Source organism: Schistocerca cancellata, chromosome 5 (assembly GCF_023864275.1).
Source record: "Schistocerca cancellata isolate TAMUIC-IGC-003103 chromosome 5, iqSchCanc2.1, whole genome shotgun sequence".
NCBI lineage: Eukaryota > Metazoa > Arthropoda > Insecta > Orthoptera > Acrididae > Schistocerca > Schistocerca cancellata.
The window spans coordinates 562,719,729-562,745,265 of record NC_064630.1 but is presented as its reverse complement, the minus strand read 5'-3'; the positions used below and the strand labels follow the sequence as shown (position 1 = coordinate 562,745,265).

At 43.9% G+C, this 25,537-nt stretch overlaps 1 long non-coding RNA gene across 1 annotated transcript in view; it reads left to right on the top strand.

Moving 5' to 3' along the window:
* The first annotated feature begins 970 nt into the window (after positions 1–970).
* Positions 971–25,537, top strand: part of LOC126188172 (uncharacterized) — a 61,836-nt gene continuing 37,269 nt past the window's right edge. The window contains exon 1 of the long non-coding RNA XR_007537827.1: positions 971–1,098. This is a non-coding gene — a long non-coding RNA (uncharacterized LOC126188172). The remainder of the gene's footprint in view (positions 1,099–25,537) is intronic.

The following is a 25,537-nucleotide window of genomic DNA, read 5'->3' as shown; positions in this document are numbered from 1 at the left end:
GAAGATTTCGAAGTGGTGCAAAGATTGGCGACTAGCTTTAAATGGTCATAAATGCAAAATTATGCACTTCAAAAAACATTAAGTCGTAGTGTCTTATAACAATATTAATTACTCACAGACGGAAGGAGTCAACTCACACAAATATCGTAGAGTAACTGTTTGTGGCGATATGATGTAGGTAAAACTGGTAGCAGACTTGGTACGATGTTGAGAAAAAGGAGAACCAGCCATATAACATCGTGCACCAATCTTGGAATATAGCTTAACTTTGTGCGACACATACGAAACTGGACTAACAGGGCTATTACATGTGTACAAAGAATGGTAGCACGAATGGTCACCTTTTTGTTTCACCCATGGGAGAGAATTATGGAAATGGTGGAAAAACTCGTGTGGTAAATGTTTGAAGATCGAAGTCAATTCTCCCACGAAAGCCTACTTAAAAAGTTTCAAGAAGTGTTCAGTAGGGACAAGATTAGACAAAAAATAGCGTGCACAGAAGAATCTAAGCCATCAGTGCTCCCGAGTTCCACACGCAAATTGTACGGGAAGAAATCCTAATACGTTGTACAATGGAAAGTATCCTCTGCCATGCAGTTCAGAGCGGTTTGCAGAGTTTCTGTGTAGATGTAGATGTAAACGACGAGGGCAAATTAAACTGTCGTCTTCCGTCAGGCATGTTTGACGTTCTATACGTTCTCACTGCTGTGCGATGCAATGTAAAGTTAATAAACGCTGAAGCATGATAAACATATACGCAAGCAAGGCGCGAACCATCAGTCAGCTGTTATAGCTAGGGTACGTGGCAAGAAACATGCACAGAAAGTTTCTCCAGTGTCCGGTGGGGTGGGATAGCTACTACACAGAACCGGTTAAAAGACTGTCTGACGTTTGTTTAGGGACAGAAGAGTGGCAGAATAGAGGGGATAGCCATTTGTGGTTGGGCGCCTCCCGCGTTATGAAGCGAAAATACGCGTCTATTTATAGTATGGGAGCCGACGCTGTGTCACCCCGAACACCGCTATGGCTCTGTGGCGCTGCCGTCGCGTCTTCGCGAACCGTCACAGGCAGATGCCTGCCGCAGCAGAATCATGCACGGTAAGTTACATGCTTAAGTGGCACAATCCCTCTGTGTCGCCCTTTCTTCCCGCCCCCTCCTCCCTTTTATATCTCTGTTTCTCTCACTACTTGATCATATAGTTACTCTCAAGCACAGAGCGTAACATCCGTAAAATATGCATACTTAGTAGTTGAACTTCATTTTTCTACATCACCAGGTAGTAACATTACTTACAGAAGTGAAACAGAAAAGGAAAACTACGTTCTAACGCCGTATCGGTGGTGAGGTCCTCAGAAGGAACACAAGGTCGATTCGGGAAAGGAATCTCTCGAAGGAACCATCCCGGAAATAACATCAAGCTGTTTATGTAAACGACGGAAAATCTGTATATAGATATCTGGACAGCGATTTGTGCAAGAAATAGCTGAGCTGTAGATTACAATGTAGAGAGTTGTATGAAAACAGAATCTGTGATACGCTATGTACACACTACTTGCATTGTTCGCAGAAATGCGACATTTGGATTCCTCGCAACAGTTAGAACCAGAAACCTGTTCCGCCCTGGAGTACATTGATGCAAATATTGTATGTGTTCCAAAATTTACTGAGCCGCCATACAATGTTCGACATTTTCCGCTCAGATGGTTTATTCTCACACTATATGTTTCAAAAAATAAAAACTATTAATTAAATCATCTTTTGGAACTTTATGTCGCATCCGAAAACTTAGGAGACAAAGAAACTGAAATGCTTCCTAGTTTTTGGTTGTTCTATCGCAAACAGAAAAGAGAAAAATTTGATATATGAAAATTGCGTCATAATTTTGAATTAAAAAGCATCATTGATTCACAAAACTGTTCTCGCCAAAATTACTTTTAGTATTTGTGAATCCTGATACGGAACATAAAACAGCCGTAACCTATTTGCAGAAAAACACAAAACTGCAAAACACCTGTCTGACAATCATAGTGGAAAACACACCGAAGTCAAATTAAGTATACCATTGTCAACAATGTAAACTTCATATTCTCGTATATACACCAATAGTTACTATAAACATTATTGTCAACATGTAAGTTTCACATTTTTCTAGTTTTTCTGACTGTATGAACCTGCGTCAGAAGCTTGCAAACAAAACCCGGAATGACAACCCCAGCCTGAACCTGGAGTTTTTACGAGAGAGACGGCGCACTTGGTTGCCGGGGATGATAGGAAGTGGACGTGCTTTGGGGGGCGCTCTAAAAACTGTTGTCACCACTAATTCATATAAATATTATAACCAGTAGTGAAAGTGTAATCAGAATTTGGAAATCAAATACATGGTGGAAAAAGACATCATGGTCAAGACTTTTTATTTAAAGACAAGCGTCAAAACTCTTACCAGAGCCTATTTGTATAAACTTGCACAAGAAGCAGCAGCAGCCTGGGAGACATCGGCAAAAACTTCAACAACATCAAAAATCTAAGCGCAAACTAATGCAGCTATGCCTTCTTCACTTTATTGAAATTTAAATCGTTTAGGGCAGACGACGAGTACTAATTTGGTCACACTCAAAAAGGTATTAGGACAGGTGGATGAAGTGAGGTTAGAGCAGTCATCGACAGATGTATAAGTAATTTGGGAACAGCACCTGGAAAGTATTTTGGAATCGCTGCTGTTTGCGTTATGATTAATGGCCTGCCACCTCAAACTTCATATACCATTCATGGTACAGCTTCTTCTTCCGATTGAAGTTATAGGTGTGTATCACAATCTTTAAAGCCTCTCTGTATAACAGATGGTAACACCTCTTCGTTTCTTGCGTTTCTCCAAAAAATTCTATTGACCACGGCGTAATAGTCCGGAATATTTTAATACGAGTAATTGGAATTCTTTAAGCAATCGTAGCACAGAACCGATTGGTTAGCGCTTTTTCTTGCCGTAGATAGAGGTCACCAGCGACTTGCTGTAAGCGAACAAACTTACGTTCCACTTATCGTCAACCGTTAAAAGGTTATGACCGCCGTAACATTGCCCCATGTTGCAAATCAGGATGAATGGCTTCTTGTGCTTCCAGACATACTAGTACCCTGCCATTGGTGCGTACCAACTTCAGTCCAGGCGTTCCGTCTCCGTTATTTGAGCGTTCAAAGATGTGCAACGCCCATGCTAATTATGCTAATGTCTATACCTTTTGCTTGGATAAAACGGATAATCGCGCGTGGGTGGTGGGTTCTGTCTCCTCACAGGAGGAAGTGGTTCTGGAAGGTGTGGCTGGTCACTAGCTGTTGTTACCCAGCATTGTGCTGACAGGACATTGCTGCTCATTTGTCCGCTGTTACGGTTCACGATTGCTGACGGGTACCTCTGTCGTTAACACGTTTCTCACGGCTGTTTGGCGGCGACGACTTCGCCCAAATCGAGATACTCACTGTACACGTTTGACTCGGCAGCACTTGAAAAGCCTATTTCCTGCCCGATGTTGGAGATGGAGTGTCGTAAGTGTAGCGCATTCACCATCTCGTCGCCATGAAGTGCTCCGATAACGCGAGTCTTGCCCATAGTGACTTTTTCACCTCTTTTTGGGCGCTAGTAACAACAGCCAACTTGTTGTTAAAACTTATTAATTTACGCGTTTCGGGAATAGCCTGTCACTAGAATCTCAGATAAAAGTACTTAATATAGAGTATCGTGTCACATGATTTCAGTATTCACATTGGCAATTATCTTTTGGATGTTGTGGCTCGCCTTATTTTCCGTGCCTGCTAAGAAAAACTGGAGAGAAATTCCGCCTTATGCAAGACACCGTTTTATAGTTTTATTGTTACCCAAACATGTTGCAGCACTTGCTCTTTCTCACAGGATGCTATTAGCTGTGTACGCTGGTAGATAAAAAAAACTCACAGCGCACATAACCAGTAGCGTCGTGTGGGGAAAAAAAGAAACAAAAATTCCCACAGAATATAGGACGTAAAGTCTTGAAACAAGATTGGGTAATAACAGAACTATAAGATGGTTTCCTGCATAAGGCGAATTTCTCTCCAGCTTAACATTGGTCCTGCCGGCCGGAGTGGCCGTGCGGTTCTAAGCGCAACAGTCTGGAGCCGAGCGACCGCTGCGGTCGCAGGTTCGAATCCTACCTCGGGCATGGATGTGTGTGATGTCCCTAGGTTAGTTAGGTTTAATTAGTTCTAAGTTCTAGGCGACTGATGACCTCAGAAGTTAAGTCGCATAGTGCTCAGAGCCATTAGAACCATTAGAACATTGGTGCTCAACTTAAGATTGAAATCATGTGACGCGATAACCTGTATAATATCCTTTTATCTGGTAATCTGATGACGGGCTATACTCAAAACGTGTAAATGAATAAATTTTTTACAAGTGGGTTGTTGTTATTAGTGGCCTTCTGCCCAACCTAATGTCAAAAAATGAATCTGCTGCATTCGTATGAATTGTGGGAACATCCAGACCTACTGCATCAGCACTTTCTTTTTCATATAGAGTGCCTTTTATTTGTTTAACTTGATCTAATTAAGACCACCGGGCTCTCTCTAACATCAGACCAGACAAACCAGTAAGAATGAATTCGAAGGTGTTCCTTACATTGTCTGGAAAGATCAACAATTTTAGAAATGACAACTTTTTCCACTTACACTTTTAGCAATGTGTTTATTTACGATCACCATTTCGGTTGTTGTATCCGTCCCAAGTAACAGCTTACTATGAAGTCCTCTTAAGAGGGTCCGCAGCTCGTGGTCGTGCGGTAGCGTTCTCGCTTCCCACGCCCGGGTTCCCGGGTTCGATTCCCGGCGGGGTCGGAGATTTTCTCTGCCTCGTGATGACTGGGTGTTGTGTGATGTCCTTAGGTTAGTTAGGTTTAAGTAGTTCTAAGTTATAGGGGACTGATGACCATAGGTGTTAAGTCCCATACTGCTCAGAGCCATTTGAACCTCTTAAGAGGACGTCGTCGTCATATGAGCCTAGCTAGATACTTCGTATTATATGCTGTTCTTAATCTTCATGTTAAGTCATCAGAAAAACAAAACGAACTATAAAATTATTTAGATAAAACATCTGCAAGACACGAGAATACGAGAAGTGGCGATTAACCCTAAACCACAAAAAGTGTGAGGTTCTCCACATGAGTACCAACAAAAATCCTTTAAATTTCGGTTACGCGATAAATCACACGTATTTAAAGGTCGCTGATTCAGCTAAATACCTAATGATTACTATTACGATCATCTTTAGTTAAACCATGACATAGAAAGTTTCGTGAGGAACGTGAACCAAAGACCGTGTTATATTGGAAGCACTACCAAAGAGACTGCGTATACTACGTCTGTCCATCCTCTTCTGGAGCACTGCTGTATGGTATAGGATACTTTCTAGATGGGACACTGAAGAAGTTCAAATAAGGGCAGCTTGTTTTGTTTTATAGCGATTAGAAGAGGCGGTGTCACGGATATGATAAGCGAGTTGGAGTGGTAGTCATTAAAGCAAAGGTGTTTTTCGTTGCGACAAGATCTTTTTTCGAAATTTCAGTCACCACCTTTTTCCTCCAAATGCCAAAATATTTTGTTGACTCCCACCTACATAGGGAGAAATGACGCAGTAAAACAAGCGAAATCAGTGCACACCTGAAAATATTTAGATGTTCATTGGTTCAAACAGAACTTAGAACTACTTCAACCTAACTAATCTAAGAACATCACACACATCCATGCCCGAGGCAGGATTCGAACCTGCGACCGTAGCGGTCGCGCGGTTCCAGACTGAAGCGCCTAGAACCGCTCGGCCACCCCGTCCGGCTAGGTGTTCATTATTACCATGTGAATTCGAGGGAGAAACGTTCTTAAAGCGGTTCTATGAACCTTCTGTCAAATATTTAAGTGTGAATTGCAGAATAGTTAGGTAGATGCAGATGTATATGAATAATAATGTCACACCTGGTATACGCATAAAGATAAATAATACCGTTTAGCATGAATCGACAGTAATAGTTTTATGAAACGCTACGCTATTTCATATAGACGACGAGGAATCCTGTTTCATTATGCATGAAACGTGAAATCCGCAAAAATATTGCGCACGCGAGAAGGACATCCTCGTATGAGGGATTACTATGCATTGACGCACTTCCTGGCGAGCTGTAACTTCAGAATAAAATAATAAACTGCGATTGTAAATAAACACATTCAACGTCTGAGTGGGAATTTTAGTGTGTTGCATCTATTGCACGTCATCCTCAATCAATCTTCTAGGCGGTGACTCGTTGAGAATCTCACAAAGAAAGAAATAGAAATTTTGTAAGAGAACGGGCCAAATATTCCAGAAACAGAAAGAGGGAAAAAAACTAACTGGTGCAAAAACTAAGGAAAACATGCTGCCGGCCGGAGTGGCCGAGCGGTTCTAGGCACTTCAGTCTGGAACCGCGCAACCACTAAGGTCGCAGATTGGAATCCTGCCTCGGGCATGGATGTGTGTGATGTCTTTAGGTTAGTTAGGTTTAAGTAGTTCTAAGTTCTAGGGGACTGATGACCTCAGATATTAAGTCCCATAGTGCTCAGAACCATTTGAACCATTTTTGAAAACATGCTCCGTAACATTATTATTTGCAGACGAGCAAATATTAGTGACTAGGAACAACGATGAATTGTAAAAATCTGCATACAGGCTTCAAAACATTCTCACAGACAACAATGTGAAAATTTCGGAAAGTAAAGAAAAGACAATAGCTGTAAATGGAAAAAAATCAAACAAAAGTTAGTACGTAGCGCTGATGTTGCAGTTATAATTCTGAAGACCAGGTTGATGCATCTCTCTACACTTTCCCTATCGGCGTAGCTACTGTACCTTACCCTAAATCATTTGAGCCTGCTCGCTGTGTTAAAACCTTGGACACCCACAACAATACCTAACCCCCCGCCCCCAAACATCGTTTCCTCCGTTCCCAGATTAATTACTCCTTGATACTCCAGGATAGGATTATCAACATAGTTTCGTTTAGTAACGTTGCGCCCTACCGAGCGAGGTGGCGCAGTGGTTAGACACTGGACTCGCATTCGGAAGGACGACGGTTCAATCCCGCGTCCGGTCATCCTGATTTAGGTTTTCCGTGATTTCCCTAAATCACTCCAGGCAAATGCCGGGATGGTTCCTCTGAAAGGGCACGGCCGACTTCCTTCCCCATCCTTCCCTAATCCGATGAGACCGATGACCACGCTGTCTGGTCTCCTTCCCCACACCAACCAACCAACCAACGTTGCGCCCTTTTCGACCCATTCGAGTCATATACCTAGTTATCCGATCTATCAGTCTAACGTTCAGCTTGATAGTTGGGACCCTGTTTTGGATCAGAGTCGAAGAGCGTAGTTGCAATGCTTGTTATAAAACAAATCTTTGATCATACATAACATGTGAGTGCAGTGCTCGTTCGTTTCTCTGAACTCATATTATAACTGATCGCTGAGTTTGGCCATTGTGCACAACGATAACACCAACACAGTGAGAAGCAAAAGCTTAAGGGTGCACCACATAATTAGTTGGTCGTCTAAATAGCGAAAAGTTGTGGGACAATTAAAGGTAATCCGAGAAATCCGGTTTCAGCTGTATAATGGAATGACGACAACGAAAATTTGTGCCACACCGTGACTTGAACCCGGATTTTCCCATTATCGCGAGCGGTAATTCGGGAAATCTGGGATCGAGTCCTGGTCCGGCGCAAGTCAAGACTAAATTAACAGGTATTTATTTTTTATAATAACTGACAAAAATCACAGTAAAAAACAGCAGCGGAATAAGTTCTCTAAAACTTAAATCAAATTACAAAAATGACTATAACACTGTGGGGAGTACCAAAAAACGTGGAAGACTGTATGGAAAAAGCGCAACAAGGTGTGCTAATCTGGGCAGCTCTCGAAATCAAAGTTAACAATATAATAAAGCGCTACAAATCATAACCAAACTAAGCAACACAACTCGCGTGGCAAAGTAAGCAAGGAACGAGCTGCTCGGAATATGCATCGTACTACCACAATTGTGACACTACATTTCCGTTAATCAGCAAACTGTGTGCCCATCAGCAACAAACGACGACCAGGAGACAAACGATACTCACGGCGGAAGGCGATCGCATGGCCACGAAACACTAATCTCCCTTCACAACTCTACTTTCAGAAAATTTCTATATGACGGGGACGTCTCAGTTCCATTGCCAGTTTGACGAACGAGAATATCACAAAGAAGAAGTTGTTGCTGGGCTGGAGCACTGTCCCATCGGTTGGTCTGATTCTTTCCGCCAAGCATGGTGGCAGGGCGACTCAGTTCGATTCTTTTTTTCTGGGATCATCGGACTTCTGACTAGTTTTATGTGGCCCAACACGAATTCCTCTCCTATTCCAACCTTTTCATCTCAGAGTAGCAATTGCAACATTTTTTCTCAATTATTTGCTGGATGTATTCCAATCTCTGACTTCCTCGACAGTTTTTGCCTCCTACAGCTCCCTCAAGTGCCACAGAAATTACACTACTGGCCATTAAAATTGCTACAGCAAGAAGAAATGCAGATGATAAACATGTATTCATTGGACAAATATATTATACTAGAACTGACATGTGATTACATATTCACGCAATTTGGGTGCATAGATCCTGAGAAATCAGTACCCAGAACAACCACCTCTGGCCGTAATAACGGCCTTGATACGCCTGGGCATTGAGTCAAACAGAGCTTGGATGGCGTGTACAGGTACAGTTGCCCATGCAGCTTCAACACGATACCACAGTTCATCAAGAGTAGTGACTGGCGTATTGTGGCGAGCCAGTTGCTAGACCACCATTGACCAGACGTCGTGCATTTTCCTGCTGAAATGTAGGGTTTCGCAGGGATCGAATGAAGGGTAGAGCCACGGGTCGTAACACATCTGAAATGCAACGTCCACTGTTCAAAGTGCCGTCAAGCGAACAAAAGGTGGCCGAGACGTGTAACCAATGGCACCCCACACCATCACGACGGGTGATACGCCAGTATGGCGATGACGAATACACGCTTCCAATGTGCGTTCACTGTGATGTCGCCAAACACGGATGCGACCATCATGATGCTGTAAACAGAACCTGGATTCATCCGAAAAAATGACGTTTTGCCATTCGTGTAACCAGGTTCGTCGTTGAGTTCACCATCGCACTCGCTCCTGTCTGTGATGCAGCGTCAAGGGTAACCGCAGCCATGATCTCCGAGCTGATGATCCGTTACAGCCATGAGAATAAGATGCCTGTCATCTCGATTGCTACTGATACGAGGCCGTTGGGATCCAGTGCGGCGTTCCGTATTACCCTCCTGAACCCACCGATTCCATATTCTACTAACAGTCATTGGATCTCGACCAACGCGAGCAGCAATGTCGCGATACGATAAACGGCAATCGCGATAGGCTACAATCCGACCTTTATCAAATTCTGGAACGTGGTGGTACTCATTTCTCCTCCTTACACGAGGCATCACAACTACGTTTCACCACGCAGCGCCGGTCAGCTGCTGTTTGTGTATGAGAAATCGGTTAGAAATTTTCCTCATGTCAGCAGGTTGTAGGTGTCGCCACCGGCGCCAACCTTGTGTGAATGCCCTGAAAAGCTAACCATTTGCATATCACAGCATCTTCTTCCTGTCGGTTAAATTTCGCGTCTGTAGCACGTCATCTTCGTGGTGCAGCAATTTTAATGGCCAGTGATGTTTTCCCCGGTGTCTTAATACACTCCTGGAAATGGAAAAAAGAACACATTGACACCGGTGTGTCAGACCCACCATACTTGCTCCGGACACTGCGAGAGGGCTGTACAAGCAATGATCACACGCACGGCACAGCGGACACACCAGGAACCACGGTGTTGGCCGTCGAATGGCGCTAGCTGCGCAGCATTTGTGCACCGCCGCCGTCAGTGTCAGCCAGTTTGCCGTGGCATACGGAGCTCCATCGCAGTCTTTAACACTGGTAGCATGCCGCAACAGCGTGGACGTGAACCGTATGTGCAGTTGACGGACTTTGAGCGAGGGCGTATAGTGGGCATGCGGAAGGCCGGGTGGACGTACCGCCGAATTGCTCAACACGTGGGGCGTGAGGTCTCCACAGTACATCGATGTTGTCGCCAGTGGTCGGCGGAAGGTGCACGTGCCCGTCGACCTGGGACCGGACCGCAGCGACGCACTGATGCACGCCAAGACCGTAGGATCCTACGCAGTGCCGTAGGGGACCGCACCGCCACTTCCCAGCAAATTAGGGACACTGTTGCTCCTGGGGTATCGGCGAGGACCATTCGCAACCGTCTCCATGAAGCTGGGCTACGGTCCCGCACACCGTTAGGCCGTCTTCCGCTCACGCCCCAACATCGTGCAGCCCGCCTCCAGTGGTGTCGCGACAGGCGTGAATGGAGGGACGAATGGAGACGTGTCGTCTTGAGCGATGAGAGTCGCTTCTGCCTTGGTGCCAATGATGGTCGTATGCGTGTTTGGCGCCGTGCAGGTGAGCGCCACAATCAGGACTGCATACGACCGAGGCACACAGGGCCAACACCCGGCATCATGGTGTGGGGAGCGATCTCCTACACTGGCCGTACACCACTGGTGATCGTCGAGGGGACACTGAATAGTGCACGGTACATCCAAACCGTCATCGAACCCATCGTTCTACCATTCCTAGACCGGCAAGGGAACTTGCTGTTCCAACAGGACAATGCACGTCCGCATGTATCCCGTGCCACCCAACGTGCTCTAGAAGGTGTAAGTCAACTACCCTGGCCAGCAAGATCTCCGGATCTGTCCCCCATTGAGCATGTTTGGGACTGGATGAAGCGTCGTCTCACGCGGTCTGCACGTCCAGCACGAACGCTGGTCCAACTGAGGCGCCAGGTGGAAATGGCATGGCAAGCCGTTCCACAGGACTACATCCAGCATCTCTACGATCGTCTCCATGGGAGAATAGCAGCCTGCATTGCTGCGAAAGGTGGATATACATTGTAGTAGTACCGACATTGTGCATGCTCTGTTTCCTGTGTCTATGTGCCTGTGGTTCTGTCAGTGTGATCATGTGATGTATCTGACCCCAGGAATGTGTCAATAAAGTTTCCCCTTCCTGGGACAATGAATTCACGGTGTTCTTATTTCAATTTCCAGGAGTGTAGATGTCCTACCATCCTGCCCCTTCTTCTCAAATCGTCATGGTACACCAAGTACTGAAGCGAAAGCGAAGGACCTTCGCACATCGTTCATCTAGAGTCTTTGTGTCTCATCCTTTGATGTCTCAACTGAATAGGCAAAAATCTCAAGCTCAGTTGTTGTCTGGGGCAGCAGTGGCAGCTCGGTGCCTTCTGCTCAGGGCTGGGAGAGGTGCCAGTCCTGCCGACAAAAGCACGAATCAGGCTGCTGCCTTACTTCCACGAAAACTGCCCAGCTCCCAGGAGGATCTACACCCTTCCTAATGAGATTCACTGACTGCCTCCTTCCGACAATGAGGACCCAGAGACCACACTGGTAAGCACTTCAGCACAATTGCACAAAACAGGTAGTAGTTACCCCATCTACCAGGTGGTTATAATTTAAGTGCAGCTACTCATCAAGGTCAATTGTGGGCTGTGATTTCCGTATGGTAGCGAAACTTGGTGGATATGATAATGCATTAATGTGGAACCAATTTATGCTGGAAAAAAATGAATATCGATTTTGGCCACCGGGTGCAAATCTGGCGCTGTACGCTGTTTGTATGACGGTATGACATCCATGCTGTCATTTGACAAGTCATGACGTGAGTGAACAGTATGGCTACCTAGAAGAGAGAGACGGTGTGCTGTTAGTGAAATTGTTTTATATGAAGGGCAACAATTTACAGTGCTGCATTGAGACAGTACCGCCGAATGAAAGATTTGAGGAGAGGCCCAGTGACATTAAATGGTTTAAGGAAGATGATAATGAAACTCAAAAATAAGGGTGAGCTTGATGTGGCACGTGGTAGAGGAAGGCGTCCTATCCCGTAGGAAGTTTTTGACGAAATTTCTGTTGCTGTAACTGACCATGCAGCACGTGCCCTGATAGTGCTAATGTTCAAGCAGTGTCACGAGAATTATCCATCGCATTGTCAACAGTACAGAAAGTTTTGCAGTCTTATTTTTCGCTGATACTCTTACCAGGTCCAGACGGTGCACCAACTGAATCCTCATGATCCACAGCAACGTTCCGAATTTGCTCTTTGGTATTTGAAGTTGATGACATTTGGCCGGACTATATTTATGGAGTTACGAGACAAATTTTACACTACGGGGTGCGGTGAATACACAAAACTGCCGAATTTGGGATACTGTTAAAACGCGTGTTGTGCTGCACGATGACACATAGCGGTTGCTATATGTGACTGATGTGGATTCACAACCATAATGTCTGCATGTTATCGAGACCTTCTTGTACAGCATGTGATTCCTGCTTTCGAAGAGCGCAACTATGTGGAAACCCACTTTTTTCTTGCAGGATGGGGAAACACTTCACGTCGCTCACCCAGTGAAAGACCTGCCAATTTGTATAGAAACCATTACATTAATGGCATGGTATGGCTGGTGGTGAAGTTTACCCTTCAACAAGATAATGCAGTTCCGCATGTCATTGTGTTGCACTGACCAATCTCCGTACAGAGAGCCTTCGAGAGCTGCCGTGGCCTGTATGTTCCCCATATCTTTCGGCCACTGAAAACATCTACAGTATTTAGAAATCAATGTACAGGCAGGCTTCCTACGAAATTAATAGCACAATGTCCGAAGTATAAATGTATCGAAATTATTGTGAAAGTATTAGGTACATATAAGATGTAAACAGTCATGACAGAATTCCATAGTTTCTGTCATAAAACGAGCAACAAAATAAAGCGTTTGCATTTCCTAGATGGAAATGTGTATGTAGGCACTCACTGTCCTGTTCTGCTATTGCGATGTTAGAACTGTGTTCAACCTCCGTTCCTCCAAATTACCCCAAAAATTCTCTTCAGCATTGATTTTGTTAGGGTTTGTAGTTCTTGCAGTGACATTGTCGCCAGCTCTTCTCGTATTGCTCTTTTCAGCTCACATACGCATTGAAATTGCCATTGCGAAAAATACATCTCGGAAGAATTCCTCAGTGGTTTTCCATGGGGCTCAAAGCTGGGCTACGTGCCGGCCAGGGTAAGAGCGATATCTTTATCTTCAGACCACTTTTTGATTGGAGCAGAAACATGCACAGATGCTTTATCTTCGCGAAACATTGGACTTTCATCTTCTCGACTCACACATTCTGATCAGTTCTATCTCTAGCATCTTAGTGTATATGTTGTAGTTCATTCCAGCGTTTAGCCAAGCAATGGATGATTTACCTTTAGTGCAGAAGGATGCCCAAATCATAACAGTTCCAGCACCAAAATTTCTGCTCTTTCTTACCTGTTGCTCTGTTCTCAGATCATGCCAATAATATTGAAATCACTCTGTCCCATCCAAATGAAACTTCTCCTCATCACTCAACATCACTTTATCCCATTCTGAAGTCCATGACATGTTTTTCAGCATACTCCAATCCAGCCCGTTTATGTTTGGGTGGAAGATCAGGTTCTGCAGTCGTTTCTTGAATGCAAGATGATTGAAATGTATTCGCAGTTGTGAATATGGACAACCATCAGATGTATGATGGAATGGCGACAGTGAACATTTGTGCAGAGTCGGGACTCGAACCCGGATTTCTCGCTTATAGCGAGCGGTAATCCGAGAAATCCGGTTTCAGCTGTATAATGGAATGACGACAACGAAAATTTGTGCCAGACCGTAACTTGAACCCGAATTTTCCTATTATCGCGAGCGGTAATTCGGGAAATCTGGGTTCGAGTCCTGGTCCGGCGCAAATTTTCGTTGTCGTCATTCCATTATACAGCTGATGGTTGTCCATATTCGCAACGGCGAATACTTTCACGTAGTCGTCGCAGTGCTTGTGCCTTCGGACATCAAGACCGAGCGAGGTGGCGCAGTGGTTAGACACTGGACTCGCATTCGGGAGGACGAAGGTTCAATCCCGGGTCCGGCCATCCTGATTTAGGTTTTCCGTGATTTCCCTAAATCACTCCAGGCAAATGCTGGGATGGTTCCTCTGAAAGGGCACGGCCGACTTCCTTCCCCATCCTTCCCTAATCCGATGAGACCGATGACCACGCTGTCTGGTCTCCTTCCCCAAACAACCAACCAACCTTCGGACATCATGCACAACCAAAGGAACATTGCATCGTAATTCGCAATAACACAGGCACTGTAAATATCGCAAGATGCTCGTCATGTGACAAAAATTATCGTACACGTTAGGCAGTTACTGGCAAGTTGAGAAGAATAACGGTTTGTGGCCCTTGTTTTGTGCAAAAGTAACTGACTCAGATAATTTTCTACTTGCTCATATTTTCCGTTCTGTTCATATTGCGCGCCCAATCTAACGAAAGTATCAATCACTATATTAGAACGGTTCAAATTCTTCGCGATTTGGTGATTAGAGAGTCCCGTTTCCTTGTACGCGCCGATTTTTGCTTTTTTATCACATGATAACGGCTTTCCTCGTGGCGTTATCACGATCGTGGTTTATGTACTCGATACACACCGTCAGCAAAGTGTCTGTTTCCTCTCTGTAGGAAAGGCACGTACGACACGTTAACACCACACAGAGAGGACTGCCGTTATACCGAATTCCACTCTCTACCATCTGAATCGTTGATGTCTTGTTATATACTGTACTACTGACATCAAAACCGATACCATTTGACTGCATTTGTCGGTATCCTGGAACTCATACTATTGCATATACGTTGCGCAACTATTTCAAACGATGATGTTAATTTTCCTACAAATATCAATGCCTTTATGCTGATTTCCACAGCCTTATCTGATAATGGATAGCTGCCAGCCACTATAGCTGATGAACCCTGGCGTAGAGCTATAGCAGCGTGCAATAACGTACCTGCATATGTCATCCAAGCTCAGCTCTACTCGATGATACAGTCAGAGCTGTTGGTGCCAGTGATGGCAGCTCAGTGTTTCAAATTTCTCACCCAGTATATCTCTACCTACAAATGTAATTATGTATTTTAGCCTCTATTCTGTATACGAACAATGTAAAATTCCGTTATTTACATCTTTCGTAGTGTTGAAATTTTAATGGCCAGTGGCGTACTTTCAGAAATGACTTCATAGCAGTAAAATTTATATTGAATGTGTAATATTTTTTTTTCATTTCTTGGAAAACTTTAATTTCTACTAGATACCTACGTTTTATATTCCCTTTCCTTCTACTGTCGTAACTTATCTTTCTGCTTACATTGCTAAACGAGTCTCCTACTGCCATTGATGCATTTTCTAATCTATTTCCCTCAGTTTCGCCTGATTTAAGTGTAATTTATTTTCATGATATTATCCTTTCTGTTCGTCTGAGCCTCAAAGCCCTTTGCCTTACCTGACAGAATTATAATGTCACAAGTAAACGTCAAAGTTTTTATTTCTTCTCCTTGAAACGTAATTTCTTCCTATTTTCCTCTATTTCAGTGGTTACCAACTTTTTTGAGACCGTTATCCGTGAGTGTAACCAGATATTAACTAGTACCCTCCCCTCTCCTCTTCTCTACCCCTCACCTTACAAAACATCAACATTAGCGCCTAAGTAAACTTAGAATCATAAAGAATTTTCTTAGAACACCTTTATTTTTAAAACGAAGAAAGATTAATGATATTTAGTATTCGTAACTGCATTATTCAACCATGAACTAATGAGTCAATGAGACAATCGATATTGCTTTTATACCAATCATTTTTATAGAATGATGAAGTAATTCTCAGTGCCTCACGAGTGCTACTTGCACCTCCTTCTCAGAAAAGAAAGCTAACTATCAACATTGAGGGTAGAGACTTGTTACTAAACACGCTCCCTCTGCATCACCCCTCTCACTAGCTTCAATTGTTTCATCCATACCGTCCCTATACCTCATTTCAAATCAACCTGTACACAGCAGCCTCTTTGGTATCATAACATAATATAAATTGAAATATTAAACTTCCTGCCAGATTAAAACTGTGTGCCCGACTGAGACTCGAACTCACGACCTTTGCCTTTCGCGGGTTAGCCACCGCCTGGAGGATGTTTCCATGCGAACCTTGCAGAACTAGCACTCCTGAAAGAAAGGATACTGCGGAGACATGGCTTAGCAGGAGAGCTTTTGTAAAGTTTGGAAGGTAGGAGACGAGATACTGGCAGAAGTAAAGCTGTGAGGACCGGCGGTTAGTCGTGCTTCGGTAGCTCAGATTGTAGAGCACTTGCCCGCGAAAGGCAAAGGTCCCGAGTTTGAATCTCGGTCGGGCACACAGTTTTAATCTGCCAGGAAGTTTCATATCAGCGCACACTCCGCTGCAGAGTGAAAATCTCATTCTGGAGTATATTGTTTGTAAATCGGGTGATTGCTGGACTCCTTAGTTCTGAATTGACAGAGACGGGAAGACTTCAGAATGCAATTTTTGTTTCCTGACCACCACCGCCACTGACAATAATAAAATTCTGCTCAGGTCCTACAACAATGTAGTACCCATTACGTAATTGCTGTTGTGTTGAGCTGTCAATAGTTCGTTTACCTGTTGCGAAGTAAATGAGGAAGCAATTCCTGGTCCATTGCTGGAACTACCTGCAATTCTAAGAGGTCATTTTCATAAATAAAAACTTTGAGGTTCGCTGATGACATTGTAATTCTGTCAGAGACAGCAAAGGACCTGGAAGAGCAGTTGAACGGAATGGACAGTGTTTTGAAAGGAGGATATAAGATGAACATCAACAAAAGCAAAACGAGGATAATGGAATGTAGTCGAATTATATCAGGTGATGCTGTGGGAATTAGATAAGGAAATGATACACTTAAAGCAGTAAATGAATTTTGCTATTTGGGGAGCAAAATAACTGACGATGGTCGAAGTAGAGAGGATATAAAATGTAGACTGGCAATGGCAAGGAAAGCATTTCTCAAGAAGGGAAATTTGTTAACATCGAGTATAGATTTAAATGTCAGGAAGTCGTTTTTGAAAATATTTGTATGGAGTGTAGCCATGTATGGATGTGAAACGTAGACGATACGTAGTTTAGACAAGAAGAGAATAGAAGCTTTTGAAATGTGGTGCTACAGAAGAATGCTGAAGATTAGATGGGTAGACCACATAACTAATGAGGAGGTATTGAATATAACTGAGGAGTTGTGGCATAACTTGACTATAAGAAGGGGTCGGTTGGTAGGACATGTTCTGAGGCATCAAAGGATCACCAATTTAGTATTGGAGGGCAGCGTGGAGTGTAAAAATCGTAGAGGGAGACCAAGAGATGAATACAATGAGCAGATTCAGAAGAATGTTGGTTGCAGTAGGTACTGGGAGATGAAGAAGCTTTCACAGGATAGAGTGGCATGGAGAGCTGCATCAAACTAGTCTCGGGACTGAAGACCACAACGACAGATACGTGGTACAAAGTAAGCGTGTAATCGTTGCGCTATGTAAGGAAGACGTTGTTCATACATTCGATTCACAAGCTGTAACTGCCACCACATTTTGCTAAGCGTTCGTGTTAGTATTTGAAAAAAAAGGTTGTTATTAGTAACTTATATAATCAGTGTTACAGTCTTATGAAACAGTGATAATAATAATGGTCTTTTAAAAATAATGTAGTTTCTTGACAGAAACATAATCGAACAGTTTCGTTTTTACCACTCAGAAAATTTTATTTTAGCCCTCAGAAAGTAATTGCCCAGAGTTTGGGTAGCACTTCTCTGGTGCTTGCTCAATGTACGGATTGATTAACGTAGGGGACACGCTGCAAACTTGTCTCTGTCAGTTACTGCCTCCATTTCGTATCTTTCCAACATCAAACAAAGTAGTCAGATGTGTTTTTTGTAATAATTTCCGAGCAAATAATTTATTCACGTTCAAAAAATCATATATGTTGCTGTTAAAATAGAAGCAGATATGTTTTTTTTGTATATAAAATATGAAGAATAAAGATACACCAGCCGGTGTGGCCGAGCGGTTCTAGGCGCTTCACTCTGGAACCGCGAGACCGCTACGGTCGCAGGTTCGAATCCTGCCTCGGGCATGGATGTGTGTGATGCCCTTAGGTTAGTTAGGTTTAAGTAGTTCTAAGTTCTAGGGGACTGATGACCTTAGATGTTAAGTCCCATAGTGCTCAGAGCCATTTGAACCAATAAAGATTCACTAAAAATGAATTTTTAAGCATAGCCACTACGTTACACCATTCCTCTTTCTTTGTTTGTGTGTCGTTCATCCTGTCAGAATAGGGCGCATTGCTCAATGACGTCATCGAATCAACGCTACACTTAATTTTTAATTCAGGACATCCGTTTCTCTATGGCGTATTTTACAGACATTTCTCCATGTCCCTGTTTTAGCTGTATTCTCTTCTTTCGATTGGGATTAATGTGTAGTCGTTTTTAACTCCGCTCTCTGTCTTCGTGTTCTACAGTTCTGACATGGGCGCGTATGACCCGAGTTGTTTTTGGGCCCTCAAACAAAACAAAACAAACAACATTTCGAGAACGTTTCAGAAAATGAAGATGGTTGCTCCGGAGCTTCTCTCCGCGACATTAATTTTGTACCATCTTTCCAATTACAACCTCGTTTTCACTAGATTTCAGTACTTTCCAGGCAATGAGATGTTGAAACACACTTCAAACTCATTTTACCCAGGAAAGAGGAAAACGAGGAGTAGTACGGTAGGTCAGGGTCATCCGATATGATACTATATGAGAACACTGTAGATAACTGTGTCATTATCTATGCACGGACCTTGTTGACTGTGCACGTAGCCGCAACGAGATTGTGTGAGATAGGAGAATATCAAAAGAGCTTGAAGAGTCATGTAGTTCCGTATGAGGGCGTGCTGAAAAGTATTGCCTACGAATGTTTTGTACGGAAACTCTTAATGGTTTTTAAATAAAACAAACATCATTGACGTTCTACATCTTTATCCTTTATGCGTTCATATTTATTTCTCAACGTAGCCACCCTGAAGACGAACACATTTTTCCCAACGAGAGACCACTTTGTTGACACGGTTGCTGTAGAATGTTTGACTTTGTTGACAGAGTCACAACCTCACTTCTGACTGCACCGGATGATATCTGTCAAAGTAAAGTAACAGAAGGTGTCCTTTTCGAAACGGATGAAAATCGGATGGGGTTAAATATGGACTGTGTGGAAGATTATCCATACGCTGAATCCAAGGCGTTGGATTGTTGCAGATCGCCGGCCGGTGTGGTCGAACGGTTCTAAGCGCTTCAGTCTGGAACCGCGCGACCGCCACGGTCGCAGGTTCGAATCCTGCCTCGGGCATGGATGTGTGTGATGTCCTTAGGTTAGTTAGGTCTAAGTATTTCTGAGTTCTAGGGGACTGATGACCTCAGATGTTGAGTCTCATAGTGCTCAGAGCCATTTTTTTTTTTTTTTTCAGATCTCGCGGCACTCGTATGTGGTCTAATATTGACATGCTGAAGGAGAGAGTGTTCCATGAATGGACGAACTCTTCGAATTCGAAACTCGATTACACCACACTGTTTCTCCCGCACCGACATAATTACGTTACTCGCTACAATTCGGAGCCCTTTTGCGGCAGAAGGTTGCAAATACGTAGACATGAAGAATAAAATCGTATCATGTCAATAATGTTCAGGCTACAGATAGAAAACGCAAACTATGAAGAAGATGACCCAAAACCTCGACCCAAGAGAGTGTGGACAGATGAACAGAGACGAGCAGTTGGCGAGAAAATGAAGTACTGGGAAGAAAGGAAGAAAAAGAAACACCATAAGTCTTAAGTTGTATGCGGTCCATAGCTGGCCAAATTCATAAATAAAAAAAATGTTCGTTTTATTTAAAAACCTTGAATGGCTTTCACATAAAGAATTCGGAGGCATTACGTCTCAGCACGCCCTCGTACATCGAGGGCGTACTTTTTTATGCAGGCGACTGTACTTTTGCCAAAAATTATGCTACGTTTGTTGAGGGCATGCCAGTTCACGTTCTGCAGTGTATCTGACACTGTTCTGCGAGTCAAATAAGTCCGTGGTTATTCGCGTTCGGCTCCACTGTTCTGGTGACTGACGCTTAAGGTCAGTTCCACACACGCGTGCAGTAGTCTGATATATGAGTAGTTTGTATAATTTTCGGCGAAGATACCTAAGAATCCATTTTGGTATGAAACCCACGACGCCCAATTTAGACTGTTTCTTAAAAATTCAAATTACTTAATATACGCGTCTCAGCACAATCATAATCTGTACATATGTCATATATCACTAAACAGAAAGGACGGCCATGCGTTCCATGACCCACACCAAAGGACTGCTTCATAAAAGCATTTATATTTTTATGTACATCAGTTTCCAATCTTTTTAGCTAATTTTTGGAGAGAATTGTAACATGTAAACCAGAGGTTTTTCGTCGGGCAGAAATTCTAATTTTTAGCTGCTTGTCTGATGGGTAGTGCACGTGGGTGGACTTAACAGCCTGATAACCTACAAAGCACTCCAGCTGCTTGAAGACGCCCTGGCACAAGCTCATTGTACAAGTTAGTGAGCCAAGAGAGTAAGGCATAACACAGAAAGCAGAGACCTCCCACTATGGAAAAAAGTAAGTGAAAAACATACTTTTCTCAAAAGTAGGCAGACACGAACGAAGAAAACTGCAACCCCCCCCCCCCCCACCCCGCATTTACACGTTTGAAATTATCATAGTTTGTAGACCTATATTCTAAATCGTAAAGGTTGTTTAGATGCTGCCAATATTAACTGCGCACCTCGATTTTATATCTTGTAAATTATCTTCTATGATATGGCTAAGACATTGGGCTCGTATTTGTGAAGAGTGGGGTTCGTATCCTAAACCAGGCATCCTGAATTGAGTGTTCCGTTATTTCTCTAAGTCACTAGTAAGGAATATGATGATTCCTGAAACAAATCTACAGACAGTTTCCTCCCCCATACTTGTTCTACCTGATATAATGAGGTCGAGCGCTATAAAATTATTAAATATAACCTTCAGTTTTTCTTCATTCTCTTCTGTCATGCACAAACTAGGTCTGCATTTAGTCTTTTTTTTTTCTTCTTCAAACGTTCAACCGCTACTTAAATCTGCTTCGTTGGCAAATTAGTATTCACAACGCATATATAAGATTCATGCGCATATACGAAACTGGATTCCAGTAAACTGCACAAAATGTAATAGTTTCTGCTAACGAAATTTTTGTATTCCCTGCCATTGGTAAGTTTATTACTGGTTTCAAAATATTTAGTTTTTTGATGTCCCAACAACTACAAGGTAGAGGATCAGTTGTTAAACTCACTTACGTCCGAAACACTTCCACTGCAAGAGAAGAAGATATATATAACACTCTGATTTATTCTGCACGTTAACTTTTTCTTAAGTAAAAAATTTAAATATTATGTTGGTTCTTCTCAAGTACACATGACTTCCTATTTTGTTCACTCCAAACATCGACAGACATTTGGCTTTCCCTTTTCATTTATTTATGACAGATAATTCGACTGGATGGGAGTGAGTTAGAAAAGCTTTATCAATCTAAAGTTTAGATAAATTAATGTGATTACAGTCATTGTACGTGCTGCCTTCATTTCGCATTTTTAAAATGCTTTAATTTAAGCTTGTGCTGCCTGTATTATTTGATTTTCTGGGTGAGCTTTAGAACTGAGCAACACTGGGGATATGGGATAGGAGTCGCAAGTAGCATGGCGAAAGCTGCCCGTTGTGGGGCGAAAGAATGCGGCCTATGCAGAATTGTGACTGGGGAAGCGACAAGTATAGCTGCCATCGCTTTGTCTTCGGAAAGCCACCTCGGTTAGTGATATACTGGCACTCGGCCTATTGTGTAGTTTATTGCACGAATCCAATTTGTTTTGCCGAGCTGCAGGCATTGGTTCCAGACAATGGAGTCTGCCGGCAAGAGGTAAGTTTATAGACCACCGTAAGAAACGTGTGTTTAGCTGTTAAACGTCTCCTGGCTTTCGGGAAAAAGAAATGGCAATACAGCTCTGAGATACTAAAGTTTCAGAAGACACTGCAGAGTTGGCGGCTTGTCTTGAGAAAAGTTTTTTAGATTTTCCCAGGGCCTATGATACGGAGGACGTTACTGCTTGAGAGGACACCGACTGGTGAAATTGCTGTCATTTTTGCCACTGTCTTGCAAGTTCCGATTTCGCAGATTTTCGTAGGATGGCGTGCTCTCTTTCTGAACTTTACGCGAAAATACACTGAAATGAGTATTGGTGCTTTTGACCAACACTGTTTCTTGAATCAACCACCCTTCCTGAAAGTTGAAATAAACTTGGAGCAGTACGTGGAGGAATATTTTGGTAGCATAATCATTTCAAGCTAATCAAAATTGCAATTTTCAGTATCAGATCGCAACGCCCGATATATAATTGTAGGCGCGCGATCCTGTCTTAAACAGGAAAGACACATTAGATAATTAGGTGTGCTACCAGTAAATCCCCGATTCCTTAAAGAATCGAACTCCTATGTCAGCTTCAAATTTGTGATTACATTCCTGGTCATTAAAATTGCTACACCAAGAAAATGACGTGCTACAGACGCGAAATTTAACGGACAGGAAGAAGAGGCTGTGATATGCAAATGATTAGCTTTTCAGAGCATTCACACAAGGTTGGCGCCGGTGGCGACACCTACAACGTACTGACATGAGGAACGTTTCCAACCGATTTCTCATACACAAACAGCGATTGACCGGCGTCGCCTGGTGAAACGTTGTTGTGATGCCTCGTGTAGGGAGGAGAAATGCGTACCATCACGTTTCCGACTTTGGTAAAGGTCGGATTGTAGCCTATCGCGATTGCGGTTTATCGTATAACGACATTGCTGCTCGCGTTGGTCGAGATCCAATGACTGTTAGCAGAATATGGAATCGGTGGATTCAGGAGGTAATACGGAACGCCGCGCTGGATCCCAACGGCCTCGTATCAATAGCAGTCGAGATGACAAGCATCCTATCCGCATGGCTGTAACGGATCGTGCATACACGTCTGGATCCCTGAGTCAGCAGATGTGGACGTTTGCAAGACAACAACCATCTACACGAACAGTTCGACGACGTTTGCAGCAGCTCGGAGACCATGGCCGCGGTCACCCTTGACGCTGCATCACAGACAGGAGCGACTGCGATGGTGTACTCAACGACGAACCGGGATACACCAATGGTAAAATGTCATTTTTTCGGATGAATCCAGGTTCTGTTTACAGCATCATGATGGTCGCATCAGTGTTTGGCGACATCGCGGAGAGCGCACATTGGAAGCGTGTATTCGTCATCGCCATACTGGCGTATCACCCGGCGTGATGGTATGGGGTGCCATTGGTTACACGTCTCGGTCACCTTTTGTTCGCAATGGCGGCACTTTGAACAGTGGAAGTTTCATTTCAGATGTGTTACGACCTGTGGCTCTACCCTTCATTCGATCCATGGGAAACTCTACATTTCAGCAGGATAATGCACGATCGCATGTTGCAGGTCCTGTACGGGCCTTTCTGGATACAGAAAATGTTCGACTGCTGCTCTGGCCAGCACATTCTCCAGATCTCTCACCAATAGAAAACGTGTGGTCAATCGCGGCCGAGCAACTGGCTCGTCACAATACGCCAGTCACTACTCATGTTGAAGCTGCATGGGCACCTGTACCTGTACGCGCCATCCAAGCTCTGTATGTCTCAATGCCCAGGCGTATCAAGGCCGTTATTACGGCCAGAGGTGGTTGTTCTGGGTACTGATTACTCAGGATCTATGCACCCAAATTGCATGAAAACGTAATCACATGTCAGTTCTAGTATAATATATTTGTCCAATGAATACCCGTTTATCGTCTGCATTTCTTCTTGGTATAGCAATTTTAATGGCCAGTAGTGTTTTTTGTAAATGAGATACTGTGTTTAATATTTAACATTAAGCTCTTAAGCGAGAAGAAAAGTTACAAAAGAGTTAACATTCTGTTTAAAATTTGTTGGAAGTAGCTAAGTGCACCCATTATCAAACGCTGGATGAGTGTAGTATGTGTAATTTTCGCTCCGTTTCAAGCGAAAACTAGTTTTCAATGCATGTCGGTGTTTATGACGTCGTGCCTTCTGAATTACGTACCGTAGTATGAGATAACTTTGTAGATATATTCATTGGTGTATGTGGATACTGTCTGGAAAATGTGTCGCGAGTAGAGTTGGTAGTAAGGAAGTAATAAAATAAAACGTCATGCCTGACGCAGCATTTTTACTACATGATGAATAGTGGCGGTGGGAATAAAATATAATATGTAGTGGAAACTGATTAAAAATTGCTGCTTAAACAATTAAAAAAGGGAAATTTTGAAAGAATAATTGAAAAAAATTGGAAGGTACACATATCCTGAGTGAACTTTAACTAGCACTAATACACTCCTGGAAATGGAAAATAGAACACATTGACACCGGTGTGTCAGACCCACCATACTTGCTCCGGACACTGCGAGAGGGCTGTACAAGCAATGATCACACGCACGGCACAGCGGACACACCAGGAACCGCGGTGTTGGCCGTCGAATGGCGCTAGCTGCGCAGCATTTGTGCACCGCCGCCGTCAGTGTCAGCCAGTTTGCCGTGGCATACGGAGCTCCATCGCAGTCTTTAACACTGGTAGCATGCCGCGACAGCGTGGACGTGAACCGGATGTGCAGTTGACGGACTTTGAGCGAGGGCGTATAGTGGGCATGCGGGAGGCCGGGTGGACGTACCGCCGAATTGCTCAACACGTGGGGCGTGAGGTCTCCACAGTACATCGATGTTGTCGCCAGTGGTCGGCGGAAGGTGCACGTGCTCGTCGACCTGGGACCGGACCGCAGCGACGCACGGATGCACGCCAAGACCGTAGGATCCTACGCAGTGCCGTAGGGGACCGCACCGCCACTTCCCAGCAAATTAGGGACACTGTTGCTCCTGGGGTATCGGCGAGGACCATTCGCAACCGTCTCCATGAAGCTGGGCTACGGTCCCGCACACCGTTAGGCCGTCTGCCGCTCACGCCCCAACATCGTGCAGCCCGCCTCCAGTGGTGTCGCGACAGGCGTGAATGGAGGGACGAATGGAGACGTGTCGTCTTCAGCGATGAGAGTCGCTTCTGCCTTGGTGCCAATGATGGTCGTATGCGTGTTTGGCGCCGTGCAGGTGAGCGCCACAATCAGAACTGCATACGACCGAGGCACACAGGGCCAACACCCGGCATCATGGTGTGGGGAGCGATCTCCTACACTGGCCGTACACCACTGGTGATCGTCGAGGGGACACTGAATAGTGCACGGTACATCCAAACCGTCATCGAACCCATCGTTCTACCATTCCTAGACCGGCAAGGGAACTTGCTGTTCCAA